This window comes from Octopus bimaculoides, chromosome 5 (assembly GCF_001194135.2).
Source record: "Octopus bimaculoides isolate UCB-OBI-ISO-001 chromosome 5, ASM119413v2, whole genome shotgun sequence".
NCBI classification, from domain to species: domain Eukaryota; kingdom Metazoa; phylum Mollusca; class Cephalopoda; order Octopoda; family Octopodidae; genus Octopus; species Octopus bimaculoides.
This window is the reverse complement of record NC_068985.1, coordinates 126,291,701-126,293,453: the sequence shown is the minus strand read 5'-3', so window position 1 is coordinate 126,293,453 and position 1,753 is coordinate 126,291,701. Positions and strand designations below refer to the sequence as shown.

The 1,753-nt window shown below is 35.3% G+C and overlaps 1 protein-coding gene across 1 annotated transcript in view; it reads left to right on the top strand.

Moving 5' to 3' along the window:
• LOC106875603 (bactericidal permeability-increasing protein) overlaps positions 1 to 1,753 on the top strand; it is a 71,718-nt gene that overhangs the window by 31,165 nt on the left and 38,800 nt on the right. The window lies entirely within an intron of this gene.

The window sequence follows — 1,753 nt, the reverse complement described above, 5'->3', positions numbered from 1 at the left end:
TATATATATATATATATATATATTATATATACATACATATATATATGTATGTTCCTGTGTTACGTGGACAAGGGAGGTAAGTCTTTGCGGAGTAACTTTGAGAAATTCATTGCTTCCCTTACATCCATTGGTCAAAGGATTATCACAATGTCGTCTAAAATATAAAATAGAGATGTGTGTGTATTCGCTTTTCACGCGTATCTCACTCACTCTCTCTCTCTCTCTCTCTCTCTCTCCCTCTCTCTCTCTATCTATCTATCTATCTTATTTGTCTAACTAGCTAGCTCTCTCTCTCTCTCTCCTCCTTTCTCTATATGTCACTCACTCTCTATTGTTTTCGCTTTCATTTTTAGACGCTATTGTTTTTACTTTAAGTTCAATCATTATTGTTTTCACTGTAAATTGTCAATCACTACTTATAAGCAACAACGATAAATTACTGACAGAAAGAAGTTCACAATTATTGATGAAAGTAATTTCATCCATAATTTACTGACAGAAGTAACTTCAAAAATTTCACTTAAATCCGTACACTTAATTTCCTTAAAAAATTCTTATTTACCTTTGCAACGGTTTTGTGTTTTTCTGTTGTTAACGGTTTTTTTCTGGCTCCTTCGATATTGGCTCTTTGGTTTACTAAGTGACAAATTTCTCTTTAACCTGTACAGTTCTTTATTTTCCGTAAAAATTACTTATTTACTTTCTGCCTGTCGTATTAACAAATATAATTTCCGTTACCCAGTTATTTCCATTGTTTACTATCTTCTGCACCCGCATATTTCTGTATTCGCATATAACCATGCCTGGAAGGAAAGTGTCAAATTTGTCTACAATGTCAAAGTCAGCCAAAAGAATGTCTCTGTCCAGGGAAATAGAGACAGCTGCGCAAAGTGAAGCATACCAAGAAACGAATAGACTGTGCACTATAAAAACCAGAAAATCTCAAAGTGATGGACAGAGGTATGCATGGCTGACAAAGAATAGGCTCTCCACTGCAGAACGAAGAACAGTTGCAACAGCTCAGAGAAGCAACTTCTATGAAACAGCTTTCAGTTATGATCCAGCAGTTCATTATACAGATGACATTAGAGTTTCCATTGGTGCAATGACAACTGAGTGCATCATTGTAAAGCCAGGAATTTGCCTGGAGAGACACCTGTACTGTGCTGCAGTGGTAGAAAGGTTAAACTTCTAGAACCCCCGACCTCCAGAGCCATAGAAGAAACTGTTGTCATCAACTAATCAAGATTCCAAGCACTTCCAAAAGAAGATTAGACAATGCCACGCTGCACTACAGATGACATTATTTGGGGCCACAAGAGATTTAACTGAGCCAGGATTCATGCAACCTTACAAGAACTAAGGTTAGATTTATCATCGGATTGGCTCACCGCTACCTCAAATGAATCATCACATTTTGCGTTTCATTGCTTATAATTTGTAGCTGTGTTTTTGGTTACGAAATAAGCTACACAAAACGTGTTTTTGAATTACGTGTATTTTCTTTATATACATATATGAGTTGAAAGCTTTCTTTCAGCATTTCAGTTTCACTTAACGTCTATGTTCCATGCTGGCATGGGATAGAGAATTATTAATGTAGAAAGTTGGTATATCAACTACTAGTAGTTGAAACCCGCGTAATCTAAACGACATTTTAAAATTTCATTATTCTCTTTAACCCGGGCAACGCCGTGTATATCTGGTAGTATATATATATGTATATATATATGTATATATATATATATATATA